At 38.8% G+C, this 13,365-nt stretch overlaps 1 pseudogene; it reads right to left on the reverse strand.

Moving 5' to 3' along the window:
• Positions 1-2,409: 2,409 nt before the first annotated feature.
• Positions 2,410-11,469, reverse strand: LOC110546915 (histone-binding protein RBBP4-like; annotated as a pseudogene).
• Between the last annotated feature and the right edge of the window lie 1,896 nt (positions 11,470-13,365).

Raw genomic sequence — 13,365 nt, forward strand, 5'->3', positions numbered from 1 at the left:
GCATGCCAATGATTGGGGTATAGGTTGCTAACACATTTCAAGTGTGGAGAACATCCCCCTCCTGTGAAAGTCTATTAGACACTAATTGGGTTGTAGCAGCTTAGAGCCATTTGTGTTCAATTTTTTTTAACCAACTCCCCCCTTTTTTAGAAAGACCCCACACAGTGTTTGTTGACATCAGTGGCATTTTCATCTAAGGAGCTGAGAATTTTTCTGAAAGTCAATGTAAGAATAATTTGCTTGAGCACTGTTTCAAGAGGACTTACCAAGATGTACTCTGCAGAATGTAATAATACTCATGGCCACATTCAAGGCTGTACTCTGAACGCTTTATGTATATTATCTAATTTAATGCATCATTTTTAAGGGCAAAGGGAACAATAGAAGTCACTGAAGTTGTCTTGATACTAGGTGATGTGGATCATGTGTTTTCCTTCTAGATTTATGCTTTCAGGGGGCTGAGAGTTTTGCTGTTCTCTTAAGATTCTCAGCCAACACGCAGATTCTGGATTCTGTAGATAACCCCGCTATCATAGTCGTCCCTATGTACACTAGAATGGCTTAACTCTTCTTTCTCCTTGGCTTTTGAGCACCCAAGTAACACCCCAAGTGGCTGGCTATAAGGCAGTATGAGAGGAAGTCCTTCATTCAGCACTTATAACGGAACTGTCTTCCTCCCTGACAGTGCATTTTCAGGGCAAGCATTCGAGCTTTCCCCACTAGTTCTTCTAGAAATGATCACCCTGGAGGATCAGTTTCTTTCACATCACTAGCTCTGAGAACTTGATCACCTGAGCCTCATTTGAATCTGTTCATAGAATCTCTTTGTAGGTTATTTTCACATTCATTGTCCTTTTACTCTCATTCCTGTGTTTGCCAGGGGCAGTCAGGAGCTGACCTGGCTTTTAGACTCCCTTTAGCTGAGAAATGATTATCCCTCTCTGAAGCTGTAATATATATATATGAAACTCAAGGGAGGGTTCAGAGTACAAAGTCCAGAAGGAAACAATTTCACTAAATCAGAGAAAAGAATCAAAAAGTGTTGCCAACTCAAGGAACTAGCAATGGATATTGACAGCCAGCATATGGGGCCAGGAAGGCAAGCACTCTGAGAGCAAACTAGTGCAATAACCAGGAAATGGATTTCTGTCTATTGCTGGCCCTCATCAGAGTCTTGTGCAGAAAAGGTGATGAGGTGTGCCTGCAATTGTAAATGGCTAAAAAAGGGAGTGGCTTTTCCTAAGCAGCCACTTCTTACCACGTATACAGTATACATTAAGATACCATGACGCGTTTATTCATTTGGCATTTGTTATCTTCTACACCATTTACAATTAATTATTTTTCTCATGCGGAGTCTTGCCCTGCTACTTTATTAGAAGATCATAATGGGCAGGGCCAGCTGTCAAACTCCTTTGTTCCCCATGTAACTCAGGAAGACTGTGTCCTACATGTCAAGGTGAATAGTTATTCTGCATTGATTAAGACAGTTTGCTAGGATCGGTACTCACTGCTGTGAATTGTCTCCTGCTGCTTTGGTCTGGTGGTAGTGATTTTTCTGACTTCACACGGACATAGAACGAGAAGAGGTACTCTCCCACACTATTATCAAACCAATCAGTGGAATTCAGACCTTATGTTTTGGTTACCTCAAATCAAGTGGCACATTCATATGGCTTGTACCAAGACCTCTAATTACAATATGGTAAAATATCTGCAAATTTAAATTTACCCAATTAGCAGTGTATTTGTGACTACTCAAAATATGTTTGCAAGTATGGTATTTGTCTACTTATTACTGTGTCATTAACTGGATAACTTTGTGATGGAGCTTTTAGAGATCAACGCAAAACAGGTTAGGCTATATATGCAATTTATTCGATTATAAGCACATACATAGTTAGTCATGGAGAGTAACAGGCTTGTTGGTGAGACAGGTAAACCAAAATGGAGATGGCATCAAACTAGAGTGGTTGAAGACTAACCCCTAAAAAGAGCAGCTCTTATCAAGGATTAGTTTCATTAAAAACAAATACAAAGTAGCAACTCACTCTTTCTCAACCTGACAGTTCACTAGTAGGACAACTGCCAGGTAAAAACATACATCTTTACAACTTGGTGGTCCCAAGCTCAAAAGAAAAAGGAATGAAAAGAAAAGGAAAGAAAAATAATCCCACATACAACAAAAACAGACTTTGTTCAGCTATCCTGCAGGCGCCCACCAACAAGGCTTTGTTGAATTACGGCCCCACTTAAGATTCAGAAAACACCCATGGTTTGGGCTAACAGCACTGTTGGTGGCACCTATTGTAGCTGGATAGCTGAACAAAGTGTGTTTGAAACCGATGTTAACTCTTCTTAAGGGTTCAGAGGAAAACAAGAAGTCTAAAATCACAAGTGCAGATATGTCTAGGATCCTTGTCCTTCTGGATCCAACTTCCTTCAGGGTTTTCATCATTACAAATATTCTCTGCCATGTGCCACATGGTCATTATATTGTCTTCTGATACAGAACAAATCACCCAAGGTTCATTGGTATTCCAGGAGGGAGCAGATATCTTGGTAGCGTGACCATCATGAATAACACAGCAGCCATCCACTGCATCTTTTAGGGTCTGCTCTTCTCCAGTTTTACTTAGATCCCAGACATTCTGCCTACCATCACTACCACTGGAAGCTAAAATAGATTCATTGTGAAGTGACCACTAAATAAACTCAGAGTATTTCATCTTTATGTGATTCAAAGGAATGCAACTTGAGTTTCAGATTTCTTAGATCCCACAAGGCAACAGTCTTGTCAGCTGCTCCTGTGGCAAGAATGAACTCTCTAGAAGGACTGAAAGACAGGCAGTTCCCTTCAGCAGTGTGAGCATCAACCGAGTAGAGTAGCTTGGCTTGGAAGTATTGTTTGAAAGAGTATCCCAAGTAGTAAGTTTCTGATCACCAGCAACTGACCCAAACAAAGAGCCATGGAGAAGATGTCAGGAAATTTCCTCTACTACTGCTCTATGTCCTGTAAAGATGGTCTTTGCATCCATCCACCACCTTTCCTTCTTTTGGAACTGCACTGATGTCCCATAGACAGCTAGTATGGTCAACGGAGGCACTAATCAAGTGTTTGCTGAGATTTGGATTCCAAGAAAGCCCATGACCTTCTTTCTGATGGCCACAGAGATGTAAATCTGGGTTGAATCTCCAGAACGGTCTGATTTAGAAGGATGCTTTGTGTAGTCAAAAACAAGAACATCACTGGATGGACTCTTTGTTGCAATGATGAATGGGTTCTGGGGCATGAACTTCTCCTTCATGATTGATCTTGATTTCTGTTTCAATTTTCCCACTGACAGAGCCAAAACCTCCAAATTCTCCTTTTTCACTGTCATAGTGTGATGCACCAAACTGAGCATTATCATTAGGTAGCCGGATACTGGCTATCACACACATTGTTCATCCAATGTGTGTGCTCCCAGGACAAGCCGATGAAAGCTGAAATCTTTCCCTTCAGGCCTGGTTATATCTGGAAGCCACTGGGTAGTTAAGCTGGGCCACTCCAGGGCATGGGTAATCACCAAATCATAAAGAAATGAGGTGTTCTTTTCCATATTTTGTACTCCTCGTTGATCACGCATTCTGCCATCACGTCGTCAAAGGCTGCTTCCTTGTCAGCGATGGTGGCAGGCAAGACAGGAGGGATTGGGGGATCTCAGGGTCGTGTGTTCCAGGAGGTGCCTAGAGACTACCCAACTTGGACTTCTTATTTCAGAGTGTTGTATAATCTCATCACTGGTAAATTTTAAAAATTATTTCTTTAAAATTTAGAGATTATAATTATGTCATTTCCCCCTTTATTTTCTCCCTCCAAACCCTCCAATATATCTATCCTTGGTCTCCTTTTTTCATAAATTGTTGTTACACACACACACACACACACACACACACACACACACACCCTTTAACATTATTCAAACTGAGCAGATTATATTTGTGTACCTGGTGCGATTTTGTCATTTATGCCAAGTCTGTGCCTCATGTATAGTTTATCCTTTGGTGGGTAATCTGCCATAAAAATTTCTCTATATCAGTTATTCAGTATACATTTAAAATATATTTGTTTTATATTAGGTGTGTGAGAGTTTGCTTCATGTGTATTTAAAGGCGCCTGTTGTGTGCAGTACCCGTAGAGGCCAGAAGTGGGCGTCAGATAACCTGAAATGGAGCTACAGACGATTGTGAGCCCCATGTGGAAACCATGGACCCCTATAAGAGCAATAAGTGCTCTTAACTGCTGAGCCATCTCTCTAGCCCCTCAACATATAGTTTTAAACTAAAATAAAAAATTAAATATGGTGTAAGATAAACAAATCTGCTTACATTTGTTTTGAAGTGCTCCCTAAATAAATTGTGATAAAAAAATGAGCTGAAGGCTCTATCACTTTAATTGTCAATTCCAAAGCAACGTCATCCCAGCTTTGCCTTATACTGTAAGTGTTCACAGCCCATGATGATCATGGATTTTTACAATGAGGAATACTGTGGAGATAGCATATTGAATGCAATGAGAGCCTATACTGAAGAGGAGTGTTTTTGTTTCATTGTTCTTTATCATTAAGCTAGATAAAATGAGGTACAGAGCTCAGAAGCTGGGGGAGAATGTCTGATACCAAACTGTTGACAATTCAAATGTTCAAGCCCTTCACTCTGGAGAAGGCAGATCTGTCCTCTGAATGTCTGAATGTCTTGGACTTTATTAGAGACGGGAAATTTGGGAGATGAGGAACACGTTCTGTAATGTCATTCATGGCAGTATGGTGACTGGTGGTAATTGATTTGTTTATTGTAATCACAGCATGGTTATATGTCATTGTATCCTGACTATATTCAATATTTGTCAGTTTAGTGTTTTTTAAAGCTAAGTACAAGTAATTTGGATATCTTGAAGATTTATGATAAATCACTTCCACATATTTTTAGTTTTGTTTGCCTGTTTCAAATATAATTCCTTACTTTTAATTGATAAAATTATTGCTCTAGTACCTTACCCTGTCCCTAGGAACACAGTGGAAAGTCATCACGTAAACCAAGCAAGAAGATCAAGCCCTGATTTCTGACGCTTTTCATCAAAGCCGCAGCTATGGTGCCTGTGTACGGGGTGTGGATGGCTATGCCTCAGCCCAGTTTTTGAAGATACGTTCTTATATGCCACTTTCACATTGCTTTTTCAGCTATATGAAGTCGGATTTTCCGAGAAACTTGAGGCTCTAACACTAGTTTTGTTGTTGTTATATTTGTTACACACTTTTTATTCCTGGGAAGTTGCTCTTAAGTTGCAGATGTGAAAACCTTGGAAAGGGCCTTTGCCTTTTTTCTTACTACTTAAGGCGAGGTAGTCCATGCTCAATAAATGTTAACACATTACTGATTGCCATGGCAACTTATGATTCAGCAACCAGCCCAGGGAAAAGTCCATACAGAGCCGAGGGTGTTAATGAAACTGGAGTCTGAGGTTTTCAACTTGTGTTTAATTCCCTCATTCAGTTGTGGCCTCCTGATGAGTTTTCTGCCTAAACTTCAAGTATTCTGAGGCATTCATGAATACACTCTGATTGTTCTCCATAGACAAACTTTGCTGAATCTTTCAGCCATTCAGCCATGACCCAGCAGTGTCAGTGTTAGAATGTCAGTGCTCACCTTCTTCTGAAGATGGCCACCACCTCTCAGTTTCCCTGGAATGATGATTGCCAGCTTCTCCAAGCTGTCAACCTGACACTCTCTCACAGCACTGATGAAAGCCACTAGACAACAATGAAAAGGCCCTGAAATAGATTCAAAAGGGTTTTGGTGGCCTAGAGTTGACTTTGCTGAAAATATAGCTGCTTCGGCTGCCTCCACCATTTGTTCTTTGCTATACTATAATTACAGTCCATGTCTGAAATTCTTTCAGGGAAGCAAAGTCCCATGAGTTATTGGCACCTGGCCTCCAAAAATATCCTGCAAAGAGCGAGCTCTCATGGCATGTTTGACAGTCTTGGCTTCCTTTCTGTGCCCGTGCTTCTACATAAGTGGAAATCCAATGCATGAATATGAAGATTGTCTCAGCCAAATATCAGCCAATCAGACAGTTCTTTAATCAATGACTTGAATCAGTTTCCCTGCACATTCTGACTTACCCCACACTGGCACATGAGAAGATAACAAGGGGAAAGTTGACCTCACTAATTGGGGCATGCTTAGTCTCTGCAGTGCTAAGAGAGAAGGACCCAGCTTGACTCAAAAAAAAAAATGTGGGTCCCTGGTGAGATAGAGAACTATCTTTGCCTGCTGGTCTAAATAGAAATAGTTTTGTTTTTTTTTTGTACAGAAATTTCACCCAATTAAAGGACTTTTATTTGAACCCATGATTTGTGGCCTCCCTGGGAGGGGAGATTAGCTTCAGAGAGGAGAGGAAAGGCCTTTCCCATCATTGTGTTTTTTCATGCTTGTGTCATTTGCATGAGAACGAGACATTGTGTGATTGCACATGAGTTCCCCTCAGAGCATCCTAAATAAGAATATGTTGGACACAAGGCATCTCGCCTCCCTGAGCAGTCAAATGAGCCTAATCATATGAATATACAATGAGATAAAACACCAATCCTGCACAGAAAGGTTTTTTTATAATTTTAAGTAGACTTGTGCTAAACTCTTATCATAATTGTAATTAGAAAGAACAGGCCGGTTTCCTGCTGTTTCTGCTCACATTTGACATGTGAGCAGTGTGAGGTTAGAAGCCAGTGCTGAATTCCTGATTTGCACTAGTTCAAAGTTGCTGTTTGTTCTGTAGCAAGGAGAGGTCATGCAAAGCAGCTCTGACTCTGATCACAACAATTTTCATCTTCTTATAATATCTAGAGGCAGGTGATATATCAACCCTGTGTTATACAAGGTTGTTTATATCTAGCAGATTGAATAATTCAATGGCCTACCAAGGAAGACCATGCATATAAGTGTTGCAAACTGAGGGCATGGATAATGATTCTACTTTGGCATTTTTACAAGTCATTTTATGGGAGGCATGAACTTTGACACATGATTAAACCCATTTCTCAGGCTTTGCACTGTCAGTCTGTGTGTTAAAGCCAAAATGAAGAGGTGAGCAGAAAAAGAGTAAAATATCATTCAGGCATAGTTTCTACAAACTTACTAATTAGCTAAAACCTGTAAAGTTTATGCTAATTTGAGCGTTTTGTTGAGTTTCAAATAGCTTTTGAAGACACAGCTAAACAAAGACCAAACACAGCAGTATTAGTTAGTTTTCTGTTGCTATGATAAAACAGCATAACTAAGTCACCTTGCAGAAGATAAGAGTTTATTTGGGCTTGTGGTTCTAGAGGGGTAAGAATCCCTCATGCTGGAGAAACGTGGTAGAACATAATAGGCATTGGGGCAGGAACAGAGAGCTAAGAGCTCAGATTTTCAAATTGCAAGCAGGAAGCAAAGAAAGCAAAGTAGAAGCAAAGAACTAGGGGAGCTTTTTAAAATCTCAAAGCCACCTTTGGTGAGAAATTTTAACCAGCAGTGCTGTACCCCTAAACTGCCCCAAATAGCACCAGCTGAGACCTGGTGTTCAAGCATTTTACCCTAGCAGCAACATTCTCATTCACACAACTATGTTAATTATCTGTCTACATTGCAACACACACTTTTACATATATCCTTGGACTACTAAAATCATGGATTTTGAAGGCATGAAAGCATCTAAGGTATACTGCAGTCTATTTTCCTCAGGTTGGAGCAGGGCTGTTCAAAGAATGTTAAGGAACAATATATCATATCCTGTAGCTAATTACAGAAAATAAAGGATTGGTAAACCTTAGAATACTGTTCAAATGTACTCTCTCACTTAGCCACTCATTAGAAATATGGCTTTGAAGGGAATATGAGTAACAATGCAGGACTTTGCCCATTCAGCATAAGAGCTATGAGTTATTGTGAATGCATTTTAGAAAAAAAAAGTTTTTTTTTTGTTTTTGTTTTTTTTTTGGTTTTTTTTGTTCTGGTTTTGTTTTTGCATTGGAGTTTTAGCTTATAAGATACAACTAACACATTTTCTAAAGTTGTGTCAGCTGTTGGGTGTCATGTGTAAGTTTTCAGTCTACCTAAATGGAAGAACCTGAATGACTAAGAACAAGGCATGGGGTGAAAACGGCAAACAGCACTATTAGGTGAGTGTAACAGGCTCTCACAGCATACCACATGCTTGTTCAACGTGAAAGAAACAATAAATGTCTATTTTAAGACATATTCATAATAAATACGTCCATACACAAGGGACCTAGAAGAATACTGCTTTAGCTTCCGTAATGTCAAATCAACCATAATGAGACTCTTTATGCCATGAAGACTAGGGAACACTACAAATAAAGTCTGAACCAACTTTTCTATCTTCCCTACAGAGAGATTGCTATTAAACATTTATCAGTGTATCACAGACTAAAAGTAGCAGACATTTTGTTCAAAAGAGTCTTTAAAGTGTGCTTTAGAAATGTATACAAACTAGTGACATATCAATGGTAGATATGGAACTTGAAAGATTTATCTCATCTAGGTACATAAAGTAATATTTTAAAATTAAAAGTTAAAACCAAAGGCTAATAATTAGACCTTTGTTTTAGTACACTTACCATTTTATATATTTTGTTAGAAACTACACAGTAACTATGCATGTGATAGATGCTCTAAGGAACACAAAAGATTTGCATAGGCGGGATTAGAATTTACCTGAGAAGAAACTACAAATATTGAAGGAAGCTATAGTAAGGGTAAGAGCTGGAAGGGCAAAATTGAGTGCTTGATAGAATCTCCAGACAAGAGTTTGTGAAGATGAACCTCAGTAAAATTTTACAGGAAGAACTATGTTTGGATAGTGTTAGGAGAAGGAGGGAAAGAATAAAACAAAATGAAATAAACATGACATGCCCCAGGACACATACAGCCTTATATGAAGTAGTTCTCACCTTAATGAAACCAAGCAGTTTTCAGATCATTGGTGGGACAAACATTTGTTCTTGCATGGAGAGGACCTAGACCTCCTGTTCAAAGGAAGCTCAGTTTCCAAATGTGTGCCCTAGTAAGGAGAACAGGGGCTGTCTCTGACATGAACTCAGTGGTAGGCTCTTTGATCACTTCCCCCTGGGGGAAGGTTACAGCCTTGCCAGGCCACAGACAAAGATGCTGCAGTCAGCCTTCATGAGACCTGATAAACTAGGGTCAGATAGAAGGGGAGGAGGTCCTCCCCTGTCAGAGTACTAGGGAAAAGGCATAGGTGGAGAAGAGGGAGGGTGGGTGGGACTGGGAAGAGACAAGTGAAGAGGCTGCAGAGGGGATACAAAGTAAATAAATTGTAATAAATAAATTAATTAATTTAAATTAAATAAAAAATAAGGAAAGTAAGGCTGAACCAAATGAGCTTAGTCACAATTACGAAATGTACAGCTTCATTCATTCTATCTTCTCTACTCTAGATTTAGAGTTCCATCTATAATGCCACAAATCCCAACACTCTGTGCGCACATATGTGTGTATAAGTGTGTTCATGGGTGTACATATAGGTGTGCAGGTGGGCACATATTTGTGGAGATCAAGGATCAAAAACATGAATGCAATTCTTCAGAAATGGCATCCATCTTGTTTTTTGAGAACAAGGTCTTTTGCTTGCCTAGAAATCTGAACTATGCTAGGCTGCCTGACCAGCAGGCACCAGGAATTCTCCAATGTCCATCTCATTGGTGTTGGGATTACCACATCTGACTTCATTTTACATGAGTTCTGATGATCAAATTTGGGTCCTCTGCTTGTAAGGGAAGTATTTTCCAACTAACCCATGTCGTAGCCCTAAACTGTGTGATTCTTGTTGAAAGGCAAGCAGTTTTCAGAAGTCATTGTTTTAGTTAAATGTCAAAAACAAAAGTTGAAGAACTCACATGTTAGAATATGAGGCAGCTTGAACCAGCTATTTCTAGGCAACCAGAAATTTAACAAATGACTTGTTTTATTATGAAAAGAGCTTTCTACTATTCCAATACAGGTAAACATTGCCAAAAGGGCAAAAACTTGTATGTAGACGAAAAAGACACCAAAGGGAAACTAACAATATGCTATGACAAGAAATAACTTACAGTCAAAATGAAAGAGATGAAAGATTCAACTAAAAGGAAATACAGAGTTTTGAGCATTTACTATGAACTACTGCGAATCATCCCACTGTGGATCAACACTTAGTCTGACAGAGCCGCAAAATCCCCTGATGAAGGTAAATGATGGATAATTTGAAGTAGTGCTAAACTTTTTTGGCAAGCTTCAAGATCATTGCATAGTACTGGATCTGTCCCTGCTAGCCTGGAATGTGTCCCCAAAAACACCAGTGGGAGAGACTTAGGCAGATTAGCCAGGGAAGAAATGGAAAGGAAATGAAGCCATTTGGATTTAGACATCTGAGACACTTAATGGCTTGGCACTTTGCAATTTATAGGGTTTGTATTTGTCCTTTTAATATTCTTCTTTTTTATTTACTCAACAGCCTTTTACCCAAGTTTATGCTCAGCTTACATCCCATGAAGCACACAGCATCAGACAGAATGAACCTAGAAATCTGTCCAACATGTCTTTGCAATACATTTCAGCTTCCAGAACTATGCTAGGAGAATGAATGGATGAGAGAGATCTGTATAGATCAGGCAGTCCTAGATCCCCTAATAGAGCCTTTTAGACAGAAATCTCTTTAAGCAATGAGCATTTTAGTACAGTGAGGTTTTGGTTGACTTGAAAGGGTGAGACTCAGTAGAACAGTCTGGTCAACTTTTGGTGTAGTTTTGTAACTGTGAATCCTCCCATCTGAGCACCAGTGGTTGGCCTTCCAGATGTTCAGAATAGATGAAGTTGTCGAGGACACATTGTTCAGATTTCTTTCAAACTAAACTGTAATTAATTAAAATAATAATTAAAAAAACTGTGTGGGGAAGATGGCAAAGTTCAAGTATCTCTTTATTGCTCACTGTGTGGCTGGATCTTCCGGTATTTTTGATATATCCTGGGAGGCTATTCCCTTTTTAACTGATGCCACATGTGGGGAAAAAACATCTTTGTCCAGTAGTCTTCAATGTGGTGGCTTAAATCTTTTTCATCAGGGGCTAGTAAGTGCCTAGCCAAGTTGAAAATTCAGAATGTCTCTGTCCACCTGGTTATCTTTACGACAAACTACTCGAATGCCATTACTCATCATGTTGCCCTGTGACAGAAATTACAGGAACCATCAATATCTTCTCAGAAGGCACAATTCAAAACTACTGGCAAATACTAGCTCTAAATATGTGTAACATTGACAGCATTTGGCACAAGGAATGTTTCCGACATAACTAGAAAACCCAGGGTAAGACATTCCTCACTTGAGGCCTGTTCACACTTCCAAAAAGCCCTACAATGACTCTCCTGCATTGCCGAAAATTTTCTTTCCTTTCAATGTGTCAAAGAATTTGATTTCCATTGACTGGACTTCAAACATACTCTGTGATTGAAAATACTCTGTTTTGATCTTAATACTCTATGTAATAACCCTGCTATGATTAAAAAAAATAAGCTATCCATCACTCACATCTTAGATAAATTTATTTAACTATCCTATTTTCCTGTTGATGTACAGTGGGTACCAGTAACATTGAGGAATTCAGTGAACTTATGATATAGTTTTGTACCCTTTGTCCAGTATCTACTCATGAATGTACTCACTAAACTCACCTATATACACATATACTTGCATGCATACATGCACACACATATGTGACAACTGACATGTGGATTCATGTGGATCATTCATGATGGTCAGTTCATAGTGTACACATATATCAATCCTTCACACTCCACATATTGAATGTATATAATGAGCATTTATCAAGTTTGTATCCTCAAAGATGAAAAAAATAACATGAAGCAAAGGTAGATAAAGTCAGGAAAAAGGCAAACACTAATTTTGAGCAAGTATCTTTTGTGGAAGGCAAATTTTATTAAAGGAATTAGGGACTACACTCAATAAGAAGGATGGTAAGAGATTAATTTTTGAGGAGGCATGGAAGTGAGCTTATTTGGTGGAAAGGAGAAGTGAGTAGAAACAGAGGAGCTGTCATACTGAATTGAGTTTTGCAATTTCTCCGTATGAAGGACTTACAGACATCAAAGACCTTCTAACTTAATTGAAACCAGTGAGCAAAATTTCTTCCTTTCTTTATTGGTCACTTTTTGAATGGGAGCATTAAAAGCTTGGTATATGGAGTTCTCACTCTAGTCCAACTTCCTTGGTTTTGTGGTTATCATCATCTCCAGCATCAAACTTGCCTCTGTTGTTTTCAGTAGCTACTCCCAAGACTAGAAGAAGGTCCAGAAATTAGACAGAGTCTCTTATATATGGAAATATTGTCCGACAATATGTGATTCAACTGAGTTATGTACGTCTACAGTCAATGTTCCTTGAAAGTCTGTAATAATTCTTGAACTGACTCTCTTAGGTCATTCTCTCTCTGGTAGAGTTAGCACATTCATATCTTTCTTTTGAATTAAACAATTCTTTTTTGTTGTTGATTATCAGAGCAGGGACTGTGTGATGAAGCATTGTTCCAGATGTAATAGCTACACATCAGACATAACACTAAGTACATCATCATAAGGACCCTATATGGTCCTCACGTAGGCCTGTGACTGTGATGTGGTTCCCTTGACAGAGGTAGACAAGAAAGCTTACCCTAGTCAGTTAGCCTTGCTCCTCATGTATAATTTCCAGTATTCAACTGAGGCTGAAAACCTACTGGCTTTTTGAAGAAAATTATTCTATTAATTCCCTAGGAGAATTCTCATAAGGATGTGAAAAATACACGGAGCTCTTTGCTACAAGACAATGTCAAAGGCTTCTATTTAGAATTATCTATTCAACCTATTCCTTTTCATGCAATCTGAGAAGACTTGAGTCTGCAGGCCAGTATTTTACTATTTTCAGAAAACTTTATTATTCTCCACTGATTGTCTACTCCTCATAATCCTATTAAGAATGCACAACAAGGTTGAAGTTGAAGATAAGACCCTTTTGGGTTATTGTTTCTGTGTCTATACTTACTATCTGTGTAATTTCACTTAACTTATTACATCTAAATTAAGCAATGTGATGTTAATATTGGTAAAACATTGAGATTTAGAAAATGTTTTATCAATGTTACTGTACCAATTATTATATAATATTACTATTGTTTATGTTGTAGCTATGATAAAGCAACTTTATCATATCTCTGGACTTTCTCAAAGCCAGTCCTTAGTGACATTTAAAAAAATATATGTATTCTACTTTAC

The sequence above is a fragment of the Meriones unguiculatus genome, chromosome 2 (assembly GCF_030254825.1).
Source record: "Meriones unguiculatus strain TT.TT164.6M chromosome 2, Bangor_MerUng_6.1, whole genome shotgun sequence".
NCBI lineage: Eukaryota > Metazoa > Chordata > Mammalia > Rodentia > Muridae > Meriones > Meriones unguiculatus.